The sequence below is a fragment of the Poecilia reticulata genome, linkage group LG22 (assembly GCF_000633615.1).
Source record: "Poecilia reticulata strain Guanapo linkage group LG22, Guppy_female_1.0+MT, whole genome shotgun sequence".
Lineage (NCBI taxonomy): Eukaryota > Metazoa > Chordata > Actinopteri > Cyprinodontiformes > Poeciliidae > Poecilia > Poecilia reticulata.
The window spans coordinates 1,793,765-1,816,413 of NC_024352.1; the positions used below are offsets into that span (position 1 = coordinate 1,793,765).

The 22,649-nt window shown below is 38.7% G+C and overlaps 1 protein-coding gene and 1 long non-coding RNA gene across 4 annotated transcripts in view; one reads left to right on the forward strand and one right to left on the reverse strand.

Annotated features, from left to right (window-relative positions):
* npas3 (neuronal PAS domain protein 3) overlaps positions 1-22,649 on the forward strand; it is a 301,093-nt gene that overhangs the window by 58,484 nt on the left and 219,960 nt on the right. The gene's annotated exons all lie outside the window — the stretch shown is intronic.
* Positions 14,414-15,841, reverse strand: LOC103458092 (uncharacterized). Its single transcript, XR_532541.1, has 3 exons — positions 15,676-15,841; positions 15,493-15,584; positions 14,414-14,577 (listed from the first exon to the last, which is right to left on the reverse strand). It is a non-coding gene; the product is annotated as an uncharacterized LOC103458092 (long non-coding RNA).

A 22,649-nucleotide genomic window follows, 5' to 3' on the forward strand; every position in this document is an offset into this window, starting at 1 on the left:
GTTTGGCATCCAGTGTCATTTCGAAACAGTTCCTGTATTGGTCACGTGACTTGCTGAAACCAATACGCGCACCGACACGGGTGTTGGTCTATGGGCTTGATGCACGCGCCGGCGAATCGGTGTTGCTGGACCCATCACTATGAGCCTGTGTTTGGACCACAATAAATCTACATCTTACCTCTCTGCCTGGGTTCGACGGCGCTATTCCTCACCGCATCACATTTCATGACAGAAGGACCCGACCCCCCACGGTGAGGACGCTTTTAAGACAATCATGGACCCTACTCGGTGGAGGGAGTTACGGGACGTAACAAAGGACTTCAGAGAGGTTACGGCAAACTCATCTTTTCTCTACCGACGCCTCGGGGTAGCCGTCAAGCTCCTTTGGGTGCTGGAGGGCTGGTCTCCGCACCTCCGCTCGCTGGGTTTGGTGGAGTTGAAGCAGGAGGCAGAGCGGGAACAACAAACGGCGTTGGCGATCATGGCTGGCGATCCTCTGCCTCCTAAGCTGGTTTCCCACTCCACTGCCCCATCTCCAGCACCCCCTGGACCAGCACCACCTCCAGCCCTAGCTCCAATCACGTCACCAGCGCCCACCGCTCTATACCAGCCTCCAGCTGTCGCCGTTTCCTCGATGCCGCCTGATCCTGCCGCAGCTGCATCGCTGCCTCCTGGTGCTGCCGCAGCTCCTGGTGCTGCCGCAGCTTCGTCACCGCCTCCTGGTGCTGCCGCAGCTGCTCAGTCTCCTGGTGCTCAGTCTCCTGGTGCTCAGTCTCCCTGTGCTCAGTCTCCTGGTGCTCAGTCTCCCTGTGCTCAGTCTCCTGGTGCTCAGTCTCCCTGTGCTCAGTCTCCTGGTGCTCAGTCTCCCTGTGCCGGCCCCTCTGAATCTTCTGCCTGGTCCCAGCTGTTCCGGCGCAGCCTCTCGTCAGATTTGACGTCAGATTTGTTCTGACGTCCTTTGCCTTTTTAAGGCTTAGCTTGAGGGCTGGGTGGTATAAAGAAAATATTAAATAATCAAACAGAATTTATATTCTTTCCTCAATGAGAGCCTTGAAGAAGAGAGGCAGCATCAAATAAAACCACTGAAACACAACATATGCATAATGACAACACATTTGGATTGGCCCATTGAAGAGAACAAGCTAATTTTCCAGGTGTTTGCTGACAGAGAACAGTGGTCTAAAAGCTCTTTACCAACTTCAGTGCCGGTCTATATGGAACAGGAAGCAAAAAATATTATCCTAAATTTGAACTATGTCAAATGTAATACAGTGCAATGCATTCAAATTGTAAATTGAGGCTGTCAGAAGACCAGGAGTTACCTTATGACTGAGGTCTTTGGTGGCTAAAGAAGCCCTGTCATCCTTTGGCATGGTGATTTGTCAAAATATGACAATTTCTGATAAAACGCTGAGAGAGAAGAAACGGGTGTAATGTTATGTAATTCACTCATGAAAAACATACATGAAAGGTTGCTTTGATTCTTTCATGCATGTTTGATACCTGATAAAGAAGCCTTGCTGAGTGTTGGAGAACACAGTGGAAACCATAGGAGATGCTGGTGTGCAGAAGGATTCTTTATGAAATCAATAAAATTATGGACAACGCTGACTGAGCATCCTCTTTATGAGACTGCTTTAAAACGGAGTGTCTTCTGTTGGAAGGCTACTTTCAATATGCTGGAATACTGACTGCTACAGGAGATCATTCTTGCATCAGCAGCAATTGCAACTCATAGAAGTTTATATAAGCTACATTTTATTGCCCTTAATAAAGTATTTCTTGCATGAAACTCCTTATTTCACCTTTTCATCTTTAGATGTAAAATTCATGTTAATAACCAATTGGATCTTCCGGGTTGATCAGTGAGTTTAACCCTCATCTGAGGCTTTGACTAACCTTCTGTTGGTGTTGGCGTTACCACAGACCCATTTCAGTTTTTAAATTCATAAAAATACAACACTGTTGCTTTAGATCAGGGGTGGGCAACTCCAGGCCTGGAGGGCYGGTCTCCTGCAACTTTTAGATGTGTCTCTACTTCAACACACCTGAGTCAAATAATGAGGTCGTTAGCAGAACTCGAGAGAACTTGACTCCAGCTGTTGGATTCAAGTGTGTTGGACCAGGGAGACATCTAAGAGTTGCAGGACATCGGCCCTTGAGGACCAGGATTGCCTACCCCTGCTTTAGATTATTATAAATATATTATGTACTTGATCTGGATTATTCCTCCTGCCTGCATTTGGCTCTTCCACAAATGTACCATAAAGTGACAGAATAAATACCTAGACAGTTATCTCAAATTTTGTTGACATAGTAGTCTGGTTAAAAGACATGATTCAAGCTATAAAGATAAGTGATGGTTTGGCACAACTCAAGCACTGCAGGATGACAGATTGAGGCTGAAGATGAATCCGTGCTTTGAGATGAAACAGCAAATTGTGTCTCCAGAACCTCTGTGAGGTCACAATGATGAAGTGCTAAAGCAAAATCCACAGCATGCAAAAGCCTTTATGGAGGAGGACGGACATGAGAAACTCACTTGGAAGAATAAGGGTCTTGTGCTAGCTGTAGCTTAAGAAAGGGGCTGAGAGTCAGAAGTTCTACCAATGACTACAGGAGGTAAGACTGAAGGCTGGTGCAGAGGAGCTTCATTATGGCAAGAGCAGTAGAGGTTGAGGTCTGCAACACCACACAGAACCCAAGACGAGCCAAATGCCTGTCATAGCTGAGTGTAAGACAGACACCCTGATAGTGAAAGGCTATAGGCTTTAGAGGTGTAGTGGAACATCTAGACCATGTAGGGGCTGGAAGTCCAACAGCCCCAGGGGTGAGGAACTGTCAAGGCAGAGATCTGACTGCTATGATCCTGTAGACTCTCCAGACTGAACTGCACAACCAACCACAAGCAGCAGTACTGGTCATGATGTTAACGCTGACAGGGTGAGGTTAAAATGCAATATTTGTTGGCTATCATATTGCAAATATAATAAATGCACACCTTCATAATTTAGTTATTGAATGAAGTCTTTCATACACCTGATACTGGTCAAAGTGCCTAATATGCTAAGGCACTTTGACCGGTAAGGGAAAAGGTGAAGTATTATAGTGACGGATGAGAACAACAGCATGAGAAAAACTGGGATTTATTGCAACTTTTATCAGACGCATAAGCTGGGCCATGACATTCTGAGGTTATTGACAAAATCAATGAGACGGTTAGCAATACATCTAYTGTTTTTAAGCAACTGCAACACAGACGCAATCAAGCTATCAAGCTAACAGCTTACAGAAAAAAGCTAAGCCAGCTGTGATGCCGTAAGTCATCTGAACACCAGGGGGGCTGACTCCCAAACTTGGATGTCGTGAACAACATTACAAATTCCCAAACTGTATGGAATATATTAAAGCTAGTTTGTTTGCAGCCTTGTACCTGTACACCCTCCATGTGTGTATGTCGGTGTGCATTATGAGTGTGAGGGTTGCAAATGCAGTAGTTAGCATTTAGCTTTTCAGCAGTAATATGTGCCCTCTTGTTTTCTTTGTTTGCAGTCAGCCAGAGAATACACATCAGTGTTACCAGCATGAACACACACTGACACAACACCATGCTGACAAGCAAGAAAATAGCTAAACAAATGCTCAAATTGTTGAGCTCTTGAATATGCAATCACATAAACTTACAGCAACCTAATCCACACTTGCTCCCTTAGAATAAAATCACAACCATGCTAACACCTCTGCACACAACCACACAYGCAGATTCAACTATGCAGGAAAAGGCCGATGCAGCGGTGCATAGTGTGGCTGATCTCCATTAATATTTATGGGCTGCTTTGCAAGAGAGAAACACTGATAAGCCACAGTTTTGAAAATTAACAGCTGCTTTTTGAAAAAAAAAAAAAAAAGGCATTAAAGCAAAAGAACCTGGCCAAATGAGAAAACTACTGTGTGCTGAAAGAGGCACAGCACTTCATTAAAGAAATATAAAATCTTCTGTAAACATGATTTTTTTATATAGTTTGGGTAAACTCTTGAATAGRTATAGATATTGGGTTTTGTTGTTGGGTTTTGCAATCGACTGTAAAACACAGTCACAGTGTGCTGCACAGAGGGCCTTATGTAGGAGAGCTACAATACTCTGGTGTGAATTAAACAATTTCTGGATAAAAGATGAATACTAGGTGAATTTCAGAAACCAGTCACATGAGACACATGAGTAAACCTTACTTGCCTGCTCACAGGTAAACTAAAAAATAAAGTTACATATTTTGGAATTTTTTTGTTGATCCTTCTTTTAACCAGGAAAAGTACTATGAGAGAATTTGAGACTTTTCAACACAGTCCTGTGCAAGAGACAGCAGAAAAGGTGCTTCTATTATTTAAATCTACATGATGTTTGAGATAAAAAAAAACAAAACAAAAAAATAAACAAGAACATAAAACACAACAAGGGTATATTTTCTTCAATCTCTACTTATGAGCAATGTCTTGCATTGCATTCTTTTATTTTTTCCATCATACTTCATTGGTGTTTTAATTGAGGAATCCATTGTATTAATTACCACAGCTGTTCATTTAAACTTCTGCTTTATGTGCAAAACATTACAGTGTTGGTAAATTACAGTCATATTCCATAAATTATAATATGCATCCTGATGAGTCTGGTTTGTCAGATGAAAAGCACCTTTGGAAAAATAATAACCTTTAAGAAGGTATCAAAGCTACATTATGTAATTTTGTACAAAAATGTGTTTAGAACATATTTTCTAAAGCTGTCACCATGCTCTGACAGTATGATATGAGACAGAGAATCTGTGAAAAAAAACATCAAGCTTTTCCATCTCCTCCCTATGCTGCTGCCATCTGAATAAATGCACTGCTCTCCATCGGAAACAACCAATCAGAGCCAGGAGGAGGGGCTTTGTATTGTCAATCATTAAATTCAAGTTGGCTATCAATCAGCATATTATTGTATAAATGTTAATGAGTGGAGGGATAACCCAGATAACGGAGACAATAAAGAATTCCCACCATGTACAGAGCTTCTAAAAGAATGATCTATTTATGTCAAATGAAAGTAAAATCAGTGTTTCTCCATGAGATTTTCAACTATAGTGGTATAATGACCCTTGTGTTGGTAACCCAATTTTGGGTCAATTTAACCAATTTAAGCAAGTCAATTTAACCCAACGTTTGGTTAGTTGCCATGACCCAATGGGTTGGGTCAAACCATCACCCCAACCCAGTTGGGTTAAAACAACCCAGCGTTGGGTCGGTCCATATTTGACCCAGCGCTGGGTTACAAGTTGAGTTATTTTTAACCCAGCACTTTTTACTGTGTGTGCATTGATTGTAGACAGAAGCCCCCTAACATAAATCAGCAGTAATTAAAGGTCAGACAGTGGAGACAGTAGAAAACTACAAATATCTAGGGACTATTTTGGATGGTAAGTTAAAATTTACCTTCACTTCAGACAATCAACAAAAAAAGGGTCAGCAAAGATTATTTTGTCAGTGGGTCTAACAGGGAGAAGGGGTTTCCTGGCTCTGGGCATGCGCGGCTCAGAATAAACAAGCTCTTGCCAGAGATGCATTGTTACGACTCGCTTCCTCTGATCCACAGATCTGGTTGCACAGGATTCATCTGCCTGTGCCCCATTTGATGCTGGCCCCAGATTCCCCTAGGTCTGGTGTTTCCATTTCTTCTGGTGTTTTCTTATGTTTAATCTTTACTCATTAATGGATATGATTTCAAATATAACTGAGTAACACTCACTTACAGAACTGTGTAAAAATCAAATCATTGGTAGAACAAAAGACACTATTGCTGATACTTCTCATTCTTCACCTGCTGAGTTCCAGTTTCTGCCTTCCGGCATCAGGTTCAGACTTCCTAGTATTAAAGGTAACAGGTAAAATCTCTCTTTGGTTCCTACAGCAATATCTCTTTTTAATGCAGGACGAGGTCAGGGGACTTGCACCTGATTTAGTGTTTGTAGCAACTGTCCATCAATGATGAAATACACTGCTGTATTCTTCCCATTATGTGTTGATTTGTATTTCATGTCCTTTTGGTATGTTTTGTTGTTTATTTTTTCTTTTTTTATCTTTGATACTTTGTCTTTTAGTTTTTTTTACTTGCTGCAACATCAATTGCCCATTTTGGAATTTATCTGAAATCTGAATCAATAAATCGCTTGTCATTTATAGGCTTTAAAATAAAAACCGGGAAAACACTGCAAGGCAGTGCATTTTTAATTCAAGTGAAATTAAAACCAGAGAACAATTACTAATTTGTTCAAAGGAAAAGACAGTGATACCAAAGATAAAAAGTTACTGCAGACATTAAAAAATCAAATGGTTTATCTATGTTTATACAAACCAGCAGAGGTGGAAAGAATACAAAAATAATGTAGGATACTCAAGTAAAACAAGTTATTTTTTGATAAAAATTTTACGCTTAGTACCTCATTAAAATGTTACTTTTTAATGAGGTACTAAGCTCATCATGAACTTTGTTTTATGATGAGCAAAACAAAGTTCAGCTCAAGATAACTTGAGCTGAACTTGATGGGTTTTGCTTCTCTGTCTTCCTGTTGATGCAACATGAGATCTGAATACAAACCCAGCCGAAAGATCGACACAATTTCTTCCGGTGTTTTCTTATGTTTTATCTTTACTCATTAATGGATATGATTTCAAATATAACTGAGTAACTTTACGCAAAACAAATTCAAGTAAAATTCAGGTTTTGTAAACAACTTAACCCTCACCCCCTAAATCACCAAACACAGCTGAAAAGGCATACCCGAATTAAATCAGCTGCTTTTCTTGAACAATTTGGAGTACGTGCAAAAGCTTGGTCTCTTTATGAAGATGACAAGCTAAATTTTCTATTTTTGCAGTCAAAAATACTTTAACTGTTAGTAGTTTGTAGCTGTAACATTTGTAACACACGCACAAAAAAAGAAAAATTTTGCTTCACACAGATTTTTCATTTTTATTTTTTGTAAATGCACATTGAGTGTTGAATGTATGGACTGGAAAATACAATAAATCTGTAGAATAAAGTATTCTGCTCGTGGATTTCAAGACTGATCAAAAATAGCACAAAAAAAGAAATGTCATTTTGGACATGTTTATTTTCGAGGATGTACAGGTGATGTCCAAGTGTGCCATCTGGAGTCTCATTTGGCGTCTTCCTCACCTGTTAAATCTGAAGCTCTTGTTAAATAATTCATAGGGTTGAATTAACCACTAAATATTGTGTCAATTTTTCAGATTCTTTGCGTGACTGTGGTATTTTCTGACCACCCATAATGTTGACTCAATTGACAGCAATGGCGCATCTGTAGCACATAAGTCACGTAATGTCCAGTCCAGTAATTTATATCCATCCTATCAATGCTGCTGCCTCACGCTCTGTCCTTTTCTGGCACTTCCCGCTACTCAGCAGTAGGTGTCAGGTTACATTGTATTGCATTCAATGTTGTTGGAAAAAAGAGATTCATGCGCTTAATGTCCGATTTCCCATAACTATTTATTAAATTCATAGTCGCCAGCTGGGGTGGCAAGGCTCTCGTTTGGGGTAGCAACTGCCACCCCAGTAGATCCGCCCCTGGCGTCTCCAAATGGCACACTTGGACAACACTTTATTTAATTCATGTTTTATTATTTAGCGCACAGTGTTCCAGTGGGAACATTATTTGCATTACGCGTAGCTCTGACTTCCGCCTCTGAGTTGTTGACAAAAATTAAGTGTTAGCGGCATAATGTCCAATTTTCAAGTTCGGCCCGTGGGGATTTTATTGATTGATGATAATGCCCGGGTTTTCATCATTTCTGGGTAACAGGTAAGCATCCTCATAATGACTGACGCGATGCCTGGAGGAGCCGTTCTCCTCCAGGATCTGCTGGTTGAAAGCGAACAGTGGGAAGAGCGCTGCAGATGTATTTATACAGGTGAGCGGATAGACTGAGCACGGTGGGCGGCTGAGTAGTTGATGCTTACAGTGCAAGTGTAGCTTTACGGACGAACCGCACAATAAATTTCTTATCGTCCCAGTCTGAACAAACGGGTGGCGGAGCGCATCGCGGCAGTACATGGCTGGTAGATGAGTTTCTGAGTGTGACCAACGAGGGTGCTGTAAATATCCCGTATTGCTCCCCCCAGTTCTTACTTTCGTTCAGTCGTGTCTCCCCCCGACCCCCACACACATTAGGTTTGTTCGCTCGTATTTCCACCCCCATCTTACGTTTGCCTGCCCTCCCCTTAACCCCCCACCCACCACCTCTCCAGGCGACATTTCCCGTATTCTCAAACTCAAAGCTTGACAGGTATGGTGCAACGTGAGAATTCATCTATTAAACTGACTGAAGATGAATGCATAAACTAAAAGCTGGATTATAGACATTTTTAATAAGCATATTTGTGAGCCTGCCTCTTTTTATTAAATTGAAAATAATCAGATTTCTTCAGGTTAACTTAGAAAGTGAGTTATTATTACAGGTTAGTTTTCTAAACTACAAAAAATAACTGTCAGGGAAGCTCAAAAATGAAAAATTGGACTGATATTGATATCTGATATTAACACTGCTGTTATGCCAGATTTACCAATACTTTATTTTGTAATTTTTTTAATATACGATTACTCGATTAATCGTGAGAAGAATCGATAGATTACTCGACTACTAAAATATTTGTTTACAACCCCCGAGCACTCAACGGTACGMTAGACACCCCCACCCTCTTCGCCCCCTMRMACTTCTAATGGTACGCTAGCCAACCCTCAACGTCTCTCCTTCTTCGCTTTCTCTGGCTTCTTCTTTCATCTTCATTTGCTTAGACTTCAAACATATGTTGAAGATAAAAACATTGATGAACGAGTTATAACCAACAACCTCACAATATCAAAGTCTCTTTGTCTTATCGAGCTTAATTAAAACCAGGTTAAGTTTATGAATTAAAGTATAAGTCGCAACAAACAGCCTCCCGTTGTAATATGAAGCTGAATGATTCCTATTGTAATAATCATACAAGTCACAATAAAATTGATAAAATAATTATTTATGAAACTAACTTAAGTTATATATCTTTACTGCACTGTTTATAATTAAATGAAGATAATTAATAAGCAAACTCATAGACATATATAAGAATTTAGGGCGGCCATCTTGGAGCGTCCACCACTCCACTCAGTGTTATATGTTTTGCAGCACAATGACATATCAGCGCATTTAATCRATCATAACACACTTTTTTGTTACTGGGAACCATATTCAAACATCAAATCTACATTTATAAACAATTGTATTTTTTAAGTATGTTTTTTATACATAGTTCAGGATATTTAAATATGCTTAGTGGCTATAACAATAAAATAGGAATGAATATTCTGATATTGATGTATGATGAGCATATTACACATATTACACACAGCCGTTCATAATTTATTTAATAAATTATTTAGTAATATCAATACATATTTATATAACTATACAAACACAAATAAATAATGATTAATACTGAAGAATATATATATATTTGATACATGTTTACATGCATGTATGTGTATTTACATACATATAGACTCCTGATCAAAATCTAAAGACCAGTTAAAAAACTGCAAGAATTTGCATTTTGCACTATTGGTTCTTAAGAAGGTTCTAAGTAGAGCTTCACAATGTTAAAAGAAGAAATCAGTGCAAGAGACAAAAACGTTTGAGCAGGGAATTAATTGAAAACTGCATTTACACTCTAACATGATTTTTTCAGCTGATCAAAAGTTTAAGACCATAGCTAAAAAAAAAACGAAAACCCCCCAAAACAGAAATCAAAGTGTCAAAAAAAGGCTCATTAAAGAGTAGCGCTACCATATTGTTGATGAATACAAACAAAAGATTAGGCTTGATGCCAGTGCCCCCAGAACGTTACTCCAAGTGTTGAAGATGCTTCACGAAGGGCATCCACTGTCTGGAACTGATATCCATTTTTGTAAACTTCCCTTGCCATCCATCCCCAAATGTTCTCAATTGGGTTTAGATCCAGGGAACATGCAGGACGGTCCAAAAGAGTGATGTTATTCTCTTGGAAGAACTCCTTTGTCAGGCGGGCATTGTGAACTGCAGCATTGTCTTGTTGAAAAACCCAATCATTACCACACAGCCCACATGCCCTCAGTCATGAGGGATGCCCGCTGCAACATCTCCACATAGCCAGCTGCTGTTTGACGCCCCTGCACAACCTGAAGCTCCATTGTTCCACTGAAGGAAAACGCACCCCAAATCATGATGGCGCCCCCACCACTGTGCCGTGTAGAAAACATCTCAGGTGGCATCCCCTTGTCATGCCAGTAACGTTGGAAGCCATCAGGACCATCAAGGTAAAAAATTTTCTCATCAGAGAAGACAACTTTCTTCCACCTTTCAATGTCCCATGTTTGGTGCACCCTTGCAAAGTCCAAACAGGCAATTTTGTGGCGTTGAACAAAAAGACGTGGCCTTGGAAGATGTTTTTTGTTTCCGAAGCCCTTCTCTCGCAGATGCCGTCTGATGGTCTTTTGGCTTTTAAAGACTATGGTCTTAAATTTTTGATCAGCTGAAAAAAAATCACGTTTGAGTGTAAATGCAGTTTTCAGAAAATTCCCTGCTCAAAAGTTCTTGTCTCTTGCACTGATTTTTTCCTTTAACATTGTGAAGCTCTACTTAGAACCTTCTTAAGATCCAATAGTGCAAAATGCAAATTCTTGCAATTTTCTGACTGAAGATTTTGATCAGGAGTGCATATAGATATATGTTTGTTTTCCAGCCGACGAGTTCTAGCTTCAGAGTGATTCAGCAGCTGAGATTGAGTCCAAAATCCGATGCGAGATTCATTCTTGCTGCAGTGAATCGTCTGTGTTTAAAGATATCTCCTTCTTCTTCCTCATCGTTGAAGGTTTTACAACACACATCTGAAAATGGATTGGGTACTTTTTTAAAAATTACATTATTATTATCATTTTTTTTATTGTATGCAATTTTAATAAATAGTAAAAGATTATTAAGGCACTTAAAAATTCATACTTTTTAAGTATGTCTACATATTACATTAAACACACTTTAAAGGTGCCTAAAAGACATAGTTCTGCTGCGGGGACTGCAGCCTGCAGCGTAAGCTGTTTATTCTTTCATTCCTAAGGACAACAATCTACATCTAGTCTAAAGGTCAAGAAACATTTTTACTGGAAGTATATATTTWAAAAAAAATGTAAATGGCTAAAACCCCAATCGGACAGGAAATCATGTTGTAACCACAACTTATGGTCTGTTACCAAAGTGGCTCACTGCTCTCAGTTTTAAACAGAATCAGCAAAATATTGAATTTTGAAAAGTCAGAATATTGCTGTGGATGTGAGCACTGCCCAAGTCTTCTCTGATATTGTTTAGTCCATCTGCTTACCCATCCAAACACAGAATTGTTCATTTACCTTATTTTATATTTAGTTACTTTATATTGTGCCCGTTAATGGTGATGCAGTTCTGACTCCATTTCTGCTGGAAATGACCTTCACAGCCAGTGGTTTCCAAACCTCTCGTTTTTTTTTCTTTCAACAATTGTCTTAGCCCTACACATGTAAAAAAATAAAAATAAAAAATTGCTCACATACAAAAGGCATGATTAGCATATATATTGTGTTGACACAGTGGCAATATGCACCCTGTATTCCTTAATCTGTATTTTTTTCTCAGTGTACACCTCTCTATTTTAAGACTTTCTCTTCCTTCTTCTTGTCTTTGAAGTTTAGCAGCTCCAGGTTTTGTCATTTTTATCCGTAGAACACGTTTCTGAAATTGTTTACAGTAAGAGCAAGAAATAAAATACACTACATAACATGTTTGTACCTGGTTTGTATTTTCCTACTTTTTTTTGCGTGATCCAGAAATGCTCGAGGCAAGACGCTGGATCTGAAAAAAATATTGAATTCTAATAATGATAATATAAATGGAAAAAGAATTGAAAATGTAGTTTTGTTCTGTTCGCTGGGGATTTGCTTGAGAGGGATTTAGTGTTCACAGGAGACTTTGTTCTGTTTTCTTTCATTCATGGGATCCATTAACACTCTGGTGCCTCTTGCCAGCCATTCACATTTGCCATGGTAGCTGAACATAAACTCACAAGAACACACTTATACACACAAAGTGAGAATGTGTTAAGTTGCCTTGGTTATTGAATGAGTTTTTCATTGACTGTCTGTTACCATGGAAGTGAAAGGGTGCGAGGAGATGATCAGTGGAAAAACCAGGAGATGAGGAGAAAGTTGCAGGAGATTTTTTCAAAGAAGGGAAAACAACAACAGCCACAACAAAGGGTTAYAGAAAAAACACAGGGGGAGAAACTGAAGAATAAAGGGAAGGAGAGAGGAGAAAAAAAACAATGATCACAAGAGTGGAGCAACCAAATAGAAGAATGATGAGAGGAGACAAAGGGAGAAGATAGACAAACTCAAATAAAAAGGGAAAGGAAGAAAATGGAAAAGAGGATGACCAGAAAAGGAGAAGACATGAGGTCAGAGGGCTGACATGGTATGAGAATGTGAAATGGGAATAGAAATATACGGAAAGGGGAAAGAAAAAGCAGAAAACCTAAAAAGGATAACAGATCAGTGATATATGGTAAAACACGATCCCCGTCACACACATAGACATCAACAGAGATCTCCCCCTGAGAAAGCATCTCTGGTTAAAATATCCAGTTATCCCCTGAACAGGCAGTGAGAGGCAGCCTGCTCCTACCGGACAGATCTCCATTAAATGATGAACTAAACGATGTTGAACTAAACTGCAAGGGAAAGTTAGCGTCGCTCACTTTTTTGGCWGGACACATTCATTAGGAAACTTTCTGAATTTATTTATCTAACATTTTGAAGGGTACAGATGAGACAAGCCTTAAATCAAGTGTAAAAGAAAACATTTCTCCAAGAAGCAGAAGTTTATTTACATTTATTGGAGGACCRAAACAGACAAATAAAAACAGAAAATTTTTTGGACAAATAACAGAAATAATTTTTTTATATACATCTCAATAAATAAATGACCTAAAAAGGCACCAATTAAGAACTTTACCTAATGTTTTATAAATTTAATTGACCATCTATAATGTCCATATTAATTTTTCCACCTCAGTTCCAACAAATTATAGATTTTAGCACAAATTACAGTTTATTTTTTAAAAAATGTTGTTTTTCCCCTTTACTTGTAGATTCATTTATGACTCTTAAATATTTTTATAATTTTTTCCCCCAAAACTTTTTTCCAGGTGTTGCTTTGACATGTCTCATGTTTTTACTTTACCTTATGCATTTCTGCTTTATTATGCAAATAAAGTGGGCAGTGACATTTTTCTAATGTCAGCTGGCTGTGGGGCCATCTTAAGGGGGGCTATCCTTCATGGGTAAGTCCAACTATTGGTCAACAGATCTGCACATGGATTCTGCTCCTTCCCGTCTGTTGACCAATAGTGGAGGAGCTGACCCAAGAAAGACAGCACACCTTATTTGCAAAACGAGGCATAACAAGACAGAGATATGTAAAAATAACATGGAATTAAAAAGACTTGGGGGAAGGGGACACACACACACACACACACACACACACACACACACACACACACACACACACACACACACACACACACACACACACACACACACACACACACACACACACACACACACACACACACACACACACACACACACACACACACACACACTTAAGACATGAATGCATCTACAAGTAAACAAAACACATATATATTAAATTAGGTGCTAAAAAAATATAGTTTGTAGGAACTAAGCTGGAAAAATATGAAGGTAAATTATAAAAAAGGGGTTGAAGTTCTTATATTTATTTAATTGGTGCATTTTAAGTGTATTTATTTATTGGTCAGTTTCAGTCCTCCATAGAAATTAGACCATTATTTAAAAAAAATATTCTAACCACATTCAACAGTGGCAGTGCAAAGTCAATACAACTAGCTACCATCTCTCAAAAACAGTACAAAAAGTGCTAAACGATCAATCAGTGTTTTAAACTCAGGACAACCCTGAGAGGTTTTTCCACAAATTCAGCACAATGCTAAATGTTTTTGTCCATAACCATTAGTATTAACATTTAGTGCATAGAACAAACTAAACAAATTCTTACAGAAACTCTTATGTAAGAAAACAAAACTGAAAACATACCAGATGATACAGTTTGTACCTCAGGATTTGTTTCTCAAACCATGTAGTCGAGCTGAGGCCTGGTCTGGTCTGATCTTCATCACCACTCTCTGAAGAAACTCAAACGAATACTTCATGTCATCTGGATACTTGAGATTGACACAGTAGATGACATCCATAAACATAGCAAATCCGTAGCAACGTAGCAAGTGTCACATCTTTAATGTTGTGAAGCACAATGGTCTCCTCCACCACAACTGCCACGTCGAAGACCTCGTGTGGGATGGGCTCCCTGTTCACCACCTTCACAGACAATCAGGAGACCAACCTGCATCCTATTCATGGCATCATCCAGAAAATCAGCATGGGCCTTAAAAAGAAATAATGACATTTGTGTGCAAGTAAAGAATGCAAACACTGTGGTATCTTTATACTGCAAGTTTTTATGCTTTTGTGAGGTTTAACAATCCGCACGTTTTGACACTTGTGGGTTTGTATGATGCACTTCTGTTCAGTCAGTGAATAACCTGACACACACTCCCAGTTTGTCAAAGCATAGAGCATAATGGCAATGAAACAGGCCACTGTTGTGGATGAGGCCAACATCAGGAAGCTTTAGACACTGAAAATAAGCCCCACCTGAAAAATAGCCAGTTTTGTATACACCATATTCAAAGTATTTTCAGCACTTTACTTTGTCAGCTAGTCCTTCTTTTTGACAAACTTTTTTCATCCACAGAACTTGTATTTTCATGCACTTGAACACAGTGTGTGGCAGATTAAAAACCACTATGGTGAAGCACTGAACTTATTCTAAAAATGTATAGCACTAGCAGTGTTTCCATTTTAATGCATTTTTTTTATCATCAAATTTTTAAAATGTCAAARGAAATTTAAAAAGAAAATGCAAATCAGGCATGTTTCCATCAACTGGCTTTGAGCAAAATCAATTAGGATACACAAAGTAATTACATCAGAGTTTGATGTTATGTATGGCTGTAGTAAACAGGAAGTAATGTCTTAACAAGGACTAAAAATCCATCCATCCATCCATTTTCTTTCACCCTTGTCCCTCAGTGGGGTCGGGAGGGTTGCTGATGCCCATCTCCAGCTAGCGTGCCGGGCGAGGGGCGGGGTCACCCTGGACAGGTCGCCAGTCTGTCGCAGAGGACTAAAAATAAGTTTTTGCAAACACAAATGCTACAAAAAAAGTTTTAAAAAATGATAGCAAGAAAGAGGAATAGGCAAATATGTAAACAGTTTTTGTAATATTTGTTAGACTTACATCACACATCCAGATGACAGTTGATGGATCTTCGCCAGATATGTAGCATTCAAACCAAGCAGAGCAGCAGCCCTTCTCCTTTCATTTGTGTCCTGCAAGAGATGAGACATTCAGTAAGATGAATATATTTTAACAAAAATAACAAATATGCCTTGTTTTCTAGCCATCTTCAGTTCTGCCTACATCTTTTGCAAGGCAGTCCAAAATGTCTTTGAGTGGCTGCTTCTTTCCAGATTTGGTTGCTGCTTTGTAGACCTCCAGCAGTCTCGGAACCAGGTCATCAAGTCCGTCAAGAAAAGATTCCAGAAGGTCTTTAGTGACGATTCTTGTAAATTCAGCCCTAATCTGAGTTAACTCAGTCTTAAATCACTAAATCTCTTGGTGGAACTAATTCAGTTGTGCGATTACCTGCAATCGTGGTAGCTGATTGTATTTTTTCTTAAGAAAAGTTCTATAAGTGCAACCGAGTAGCATACTGCGTTTAGCTAGCTGCATTAACTAACTCCTGCCCTCGACAGTTAGCAAGCTGTTGTTTTATGTCCAGTGTTTAAACATGTAACAGAGACACGAACTTTTAGCTCTTAATAACATATTTTAAAAATGGATGGCATTACCAAAAAACGACAAATGCAGCTTACCTTACTTCTATGGCTCCAGCTCGCTTCGTATTTAGAAAAAATGCCCCGCCAAATTTTAACAGCCTTTGGACAGATCCAGGTCTTGGAAAAAATGGTATTCATCCGCGGCTTTGCTTTCGACGTCCTTAATCTGATCAGGTRGTRTTCCTCTTGTTCATTTAATAAGCAATTCTAACTGGGATGAAGAACTTTATAAAGTCTTACTAAATCTTACATCATATTTAATTCCTTATCAGATAAAGAGCGAATTTCCGGCACTATTTGGATCTCGCATTAATATTGTCAGTGGTGATCCGTTTTTATAAGATCCGGTTACCATTTTAAAACTCAGATTGTCGAGTTATGTTCACACATTTAAATTTATGTTTCATTGAACTGACTCACATTCTTGAGTTGAAATGCCAATAACTCATGGAATTAAGTTGAAATTACATAACTCATTATGTTAATTAGAAGTAACTTATAGAAAAGCGTTATGTCAACTAATGGAGGGCATGACTTTTAACAATGATGGTTTAAACTTAAATAGATTCTTTGAAGTCAGAATACACAAGGCGTTTGTCAAATAAAGGGGAATCCTGACAGACGCTCAGTGTAGTGGACCATCTTGATACATCCTCAATAGAAGAAAAAAGTTATTAAAAATACTTTAAAATTGACCATAAAAAATATTGTTGCATCTGTAACTGCATTCTTTTATGCTATTTTGTGTATTTTCTAACCAAAATGTCCCCCTCTTGGTCTGAGACACTTTCCTTCTTTCTCTCTTTGCTGTAAATGAGATAAGACATGAAATATTGTGCTAGTAGTGGAGACTTAGGGTTCCATATCTCTGAAGTAGCTAAATGCACAGATTTACACTCACACCATATGAAGAGTGTTCATATCTGCAACAATCGATGTGAACTTTGCTCTTTTGTCACAATATCTTAATTTTATTGGCTATGGATTTTGACGGTGTTGTTGAAAGAATGTCTATTTTATTCTGGCAAAAGTCCATCATGATGCTTGATTCATGATGGAATCAAGCATCATGATTCAAACTTATTGGTCGAAGTTTGACGCGTCTTATACATTGTGGCGGAGCATCAGGAATAATTTCTCACGATGGCAGACAATAGAAAGTATGACAGTGGAGTATGAGGAAAGAAAGGAAAAGAAGAGCACGACAGAGAGGTGATGAAGAAAATATCCAAGCTAACAGGTTTTTTTTTTTTTTTTTTTTACTCATATTGGACATGGAACAGAACCATCGTCGCTCTCCGCTTTTCAAAATGTTAGTCTTGCTAACAGCGGCTCTAAGGTCTCACCAGAGTGTCTGATCTGGCGCATGCAGAAGCGCAACGATGACCATGGATAATCCATACACTACTGTACTGATCCTGCGCTCTGGGTAAAAACTGTGATCGTGTGAGTTTACTGGGCTTAGCAAGAAGCAGGGAGCTGTCAAAAATATGGATGTTAATTTTAAAGCATCAGAACAAGTTTACAAACATCAGAAACTATTCTTCTCCAGATGACGATTTGAAAGTCAGCTCCAAGTGGTGAGTGAGTACAGCCAAACAGTCTGATTTATCCTCCATCCGTCGCAGCTGTGTTGCTTTGCATGTCGTATTCAATGATGCTTAAAGTCAGTGATACTTTGGAGCGGGTTTCGGTGACTGGAAACACGCAACAGAAAGAGCGAGAAAACAGCGAAACTCACAGAAAAGTCATGCGACTACTCTGCTCGCGTGCGCTCAACGCGAACTTTAAAAAGCGCTACTAGCTTTAGCATCTCCGGCTAGCAGCAACTGTCTACTGCTACAGGCGGAAGTCCAAGGTTTGCAAAATAGCTCCTGTGCATCATGCCTTGTCCTGACAGCTAAAATCTAGTCATCACCGAAGACAAGTTTTGACCAGGTTTGGCTATCAGAGGGTTAATACTTTACCGTGATTATCTGAGCTTTGTAAGGAAATAAAGCTGATAATTACAGAGAAAGATCAGTTGATAAAAATTGAAAGAGAAATGGAGATAAAGATAGAAATGAAGAAGGAAAAATAAATACAGTACTGTACACACAGGATGAATACAATATTGTCAAGTCTTTCTTCAAGTAGTGTTTTGGAGCTCAAGTTGCTAGCTGAAGCCCCTCTGTTTTCATGTCAGCATCGTTTGAATGTGAAAGACCTGCATGAGGTCCTGTCTGTCAGTCAAGGACTTGATACACATGCATAAGTGCATTACAAAAGAAAACCAAAAACCCGTGGCCACATAAAGTAGGAGCTATATTTTTGGAGAACTGAGTTTTCCCTGGTATTTGTGTCCAAGTAAGAGTGTATAGTGAGCTGCCAGAGGATCTGTGTAAAAGGTGATGTGTGACAGACATGGAACTCTAGGACAAAAGAAAAAAGGAATTCTGAGAGAGGAGCAGATTGAGGTTGACAGACAACAGATGGATCTGTGTCTGATTTCTGTTAGCCTTACCAGAATGGAGAAACAACAAAAAACAATTCATTCTGCTTTCAGTATTCATGTCAAATCTGCTCAGCTGGCCATTGTCCTTCTACTTTGTTCTTTCATATATGTAAACTTTGCCCACAGTCACTATGATGAGCCCATAAGCATCTATTGTGTARATGATTTCATGCCTTTCAGTATATCTAACACTACTTTGCACATTTGACTGAGACTGTGTTGCAGACTCTTAAGTCACAGATAGCTTCCCACATAATGTAAGATGTTTACAATTTATTAACTAATGACGTATCTGAAAAACATAATCTGATGATCTTGACAGAGGCATCTTATTCCTGTTTGATTATCTCATGATAAACTTTAGCAATAAATCAGCAATAAGCTATTTCACTTCAGAAAGAATCTAATCATCGATTTTTTTCAAGAAAAGACGGTGTCTATTTTTTTTGATGAAGCTGTTTACAACAGTCACCCCACTATTGCCAACTCAGCAACTTTTTTGCTAAAATGAGTGACATTTCTGACCAAAAAAATTATCGGTCAAAATCTGAATTGGTGGGTCAGGATTTTTAGAGATTGGTAATCAGAGATCGGCCAAATAACTGCAATCGGTGCAGCCCTACCTAAAATTTGTCTGCATCCAACCATTTTCTTACACCCTTGTCCCTGGTGGGCTCGGGAGGGGCGGTGGTGCCCATCTCCAGCGAGACATTTTGGGCGAGAGGCCAGTCCATCACAGGGCAACATAGAGTCAGACAGGACAAACAACCTTGCACACACACCTAAGGAGAATTTAGAGAGATCAATTAACCTGACAGTCATGTTTCTGGACTGTGGGAGGAAACCGGAGTACCTGGATAGAACCCACACATGCATAGGGAGAACATGCAAACTCCATGCAGAAAGACCTCGGGCTGGGAATTGAACCCAGGACTTTCTTACTGCAAGTCAACAGTGCAACTGCGCCACTGTGCAGCCCAATATGTCCGCATATTCCTTACAAATGTGCTAATTTGTGTCTCTGTTGTCCCAGCCATAATGCTAATGCTAAAGTGCTGTAGCCACCTCTATCTGCTATGTTTACTTCACAGCTCGCTCTGTCGCTGTGACCAGCCYTAGCACTCACACACACATTCACACATTCATGTGATTCAAACTTAAGACTCTCTTGTTATGATGTGAAAAGAGCCAACCACCACACCATGCAGACTTTAATGTCACTAAATGATTGCTCAGTTTACTCACGATAACAGATTTTGCTGAGCACTTAATTCTCAAAAATTATTGCGATAAACAATAGTATTGTTTGAAGACCATTTTAAACTGATGTAATAATATAATAATGCAAGCACATACTGCCAAAAATAAATACACTTTATTTTCAAAACACTGGAACTGGTAAACAAAACAACCAAAAACATAAATAAAATGGACTATCAGTCTCCATTAACAACAAATGCACTTGAATGAAACCTAAACACAACATGAAACCAAAGTGGAAATAAAAACTACATTCAGCCAAAAGAGTAGATTATGAAGTCTGTATCCTAAATTTCCCTTTAATAACCATTAGATTTAGATAGAGAAGATGGGCACATCCGACTACCTGATGCAATAGTTCCGTCCTCCCTCACACTAAGGAAATGAGGAAGAGAGCAGTCAGAGCACCGGAGCTGAGCCTTTTTTCATCCAGTGTCAACAGAAAGAGAAAAAGGCAGGAAGAAACGATAAAGCCGACAAATTAAAATCAGGTTGATCATTTTCATTTATCATGCGATTAATTGAGTTATTGTTTATCACGCCATATAAAAAAGTTAATGAATATAATTTAACATTGGTTACAAAACTCCATAACCACCACCAACACAAMTATGTACGGAGCATAAAATATCCAGATATCCGGATATTACATAAATCCAAACTACTGGTTATTTCTGTTACATGTTTCCACAGCGTCCTGTAGTACACCGTTGTCTTTAAAGTACCTTGTTGTTTGGGTCTTTGCAGGCTTTTGATTGGTAGTAACACACATGTGGTGTGAATGACTGGGGTGAGAGCTGCTGGATGCTCTCTCTGTCTCCTCCATCCACTCTCTTGTTTACTGTGTCCTGCTGCGATGTCTGGCCATACAGAGGGAAGAGAAAATAGACATACTCTCTTTTTTCTTGCCTCCTGCTTCTTTCAATCCTCCTCTCTTGTATTTTTTTCTTTTTTGAAAACAAAACAAACTATGCTAACTAAAATCCAAAGAGGCAAAGAACCACACAAACTAAATTCAAACACCAAACACATTTTAAAGAGGGGTTTAAGCAATTTTAGAGACTACACCTGTGGGCAAATCATTCTTTTGAAGGTTAATTCTATTTAATCACAATTTTGTTGTAGACTTTGGTAATCTATTTTAATGCAGTTTAAAGTACCAGTACTGTATTTTAAGGTCTGTCTTCTCTATTTTCATGTGCTCTTCTGCTCCTTTCCAACCAAATGTCCAAACAACCTTTTTGTTCAGACATGAGGACTGCGTGATTTTCTCCTATCTTTCTGATGACATGTCCACTCACATGGACGTTTAAACTCAAACCAAGGTTAGTGGGGTTATCAACATCTCAAACACAAGGCTCCCTTCCAAAACCCTCTTTTTTAATTCGTCAGAGAGAAAAGAAAGGTGAAAGGTCTTAATATAAATTACCTAAAAAAACTTTTTTTGAATCAACAGAAATTGCTTCCTTGTCTTCCTAACTCTATCCCATCTGTACAATGAGATTAAATTTCCACAACTGAAGGTGCATTAAAAACAGAAACAAGATAAATATGTAGAATAAAAGGTACAATTTCACAATTTTACTTATGAAATGAGTGAAAATGCTGTGAAATAGATGGGGAATAAATAATAAAACCTATATGTCAAATTCTAAACTTGAACTACCAAACTAAGCTTAGACACTTAACTAAAGGTTGCACATTGATTTATATGAGTGTAGGGCTGTAACCATTCCTTGATTGATTCGAGTCCTCAATTATTAAAATTCCTAGAGGAAACTTTATCTGCCTTGAACATTTTTGTTTTATTATTTAGCGCACCGTGTTCCAGCCGAGACACTATTTGCGTTGCGCAGCGTTCTCACTCCTGGCTCTGCATTGTTGACAAAAGCCAAGTGCTAGAGGCTAGTTTTTTTAATGTCCAGGTTTTTGCCGTTTTTCGGGGGACCAATAAGCATCCTTAAAATGACTGGCACGATGCCTGGACTATGGCAGCCTTTCTTCTCCCGGAGTTGCTGGTTCAGAGGGATCGGCGTGGCAGGTCGCGGTGGGATTTATGCGGGTGAGCAGATAGACTGAACATTGCAGGCTGCTGCGCTGTAGCTGACGTCTAAGTGTAGCTTTATGGATGAACCATAAAGTTAATCTCATATCCTCCCGGTCTCAACAAATGGGTGGAGGAGCACATCGTGGCAGCACGTAGCTGGTGGATGTTTCTGTGTGACAAACAACGCTGTCAAATCCCGTCACTACCTTTAACACAAAAGCTTTAAATAGCTGGGTAAGGTGAGAGTTCGTCTCTTAAATTGACTGAAGATGAATATAAGAACTAAAAGCTGGAGTATAGACATTTTTATAAGCATTTATGAGCCTACCTCTTTATTATTAGAATGAATATAATTTCAGATTTTTGTATAACTTTTCTTCAGGTTAACTTAGAAAGAGAGTTATTATTGTTACAGGTTAATTTTCCAAACTACAGAAAGGTTATTGTTAGGGAAGCTCAAATATGGAAAATTGTACTGATTTTAATAGTAACATTACTATGTAATAGTAACACTGCTGTTATGTTACATTTACTAATATTTGATTTTATAATTTTTTTATCCAATTACTCTATTAATCATGAGAATAATCAATAGAATACTCGATTACTAAAATATTTGTTTACAACAGCTCTATATGAGTGTATGAATACATGACAGTATGATGGTGTCGAGAAAAGTCGAGCTCATCCCACTTCCCCATGCTGGAGATTTTAGTTTAATAGTAATAATAAATAAAATTACCTTAAAATTAAT